Source organism: Microtus ochrogaster, chromosome 2 (assembly GCF_000317375.1).
Source record: "Microtus ochrogaster isolate Prairie Vole_2 chromosome 2, MicOch1.0, whole genome shotgun sequence".
NCBI classification, from domain to species: domain Eukaryota; kingdom Metazoa; phylum Chordata; class Mammalia; order Rodentia; family Cricetidae; genus Microtus; species Microtus ochrogaster.
In genome coordinates this window covers 45,486,297-45,487,614 of record NC_022010.1, presented here as the reverse complement: position 1 = coordinate 45,487,614, position 1,318 = coordinate 45,486,297, and positions in this window count along the sequence as shown.

Genomic DNA, 1,318 nt, shown 5'->3' with positions numbered 1-1,318 from the left:
AGGTCCATAGAGTCATGAATTTCTCATAAATCAAGAGACATACGAGTTCTGAGAACAAGGTCTTGAACGGAGAGAACGTTTTAGGCATTCCCACTAATTCAAGTATAAGATAAGTATATCTTTTTTCTATTACTGTTCAATATAGTAAGGTAGCATGAGAAATACTGTGATGGTCAGTGTGAACAGTTAGCTGGACAGGATTTAGAACAATCAAATTGCTTAGTCTCCAGAAACACATGTGAGGAAATTTTTGATTAGATTAGCATCTGGGCATGCCTGTGAGGATTTATCCCTATTGGGTTTATCTTGACTTGTTGACAGGGAAGAGTCACCTGAAAAGTCGGCAGTCTTGTTCTCTGAGCTTGGCTATCAAACATGTATGTTTATCACTGTGATTCTTTATTGTGAATGCAACGTTACCAGCTCCCTTCAGCTCCTGTTGTCATGACCGCCAGATATTATGGACTTCACCATTGCCCTGTGAGACACATGGATGTGTCCTTATTTAGTTTAGAGTTCTCTGGATAAGAAATAAATTAACAGATATATAAAATTGGTACAAGGAATTTGATTCTTTCTTTCTTAAACATAATAATGTGTTTTTTAACCTTTTAAAAGTGATTTGGGGATGGATGTGGAAGACTGAAACATTAGTCAAAAAATTCCTAGTATGTATGAGCCATTCACATAATGTATTTTTCCAGAATCTGGCTTCATATTTACCATTGCAGTAGTGATTAGGTGTGGCCCAGAATTAAGGTGGATCACCTCAAATGATTTAATCAAAGAAATTCCTACACAGATATACTTAGCTTCTAAAATTTAGGTTAACTCCAGATATAGTCAAGTTGACAGCCAAGAATATTTATCACAACCATGTTCTGAGAATAATAATGAAATAATATTTCATTATGATGAACTAATTCATTAGGTGAAGAAACTTTCAAGACAGGAGAACATTCAGACAGTGACATGAATACATTAAAAAATGTTTACTTATGTTTATATTATTATATGTACAAATGTTTTTCCTGCTTGTATACATGTATTCTATGTGTGTGCAGTTATAGCCATGTTAAAGACAGAGTTAAATACCTAGAGTTACAAATGGTTGTGTGATGGTTATTCTTGGTTGGAATTAAGTAAATCTCCAGTGGCTGAGTACATGTGTGAGTAATTTTTTTCTTATTAAATCATTCTAAGTGTGAAGTCCCACCATTTATCCAGGTCATTGGAGGTGGGGAAGTCCAACTTTAATCCAGGCCACATTTTCTACTGGTAGCCTAGATAAAGGACATGAAAGAAGGAAGTGATTGTT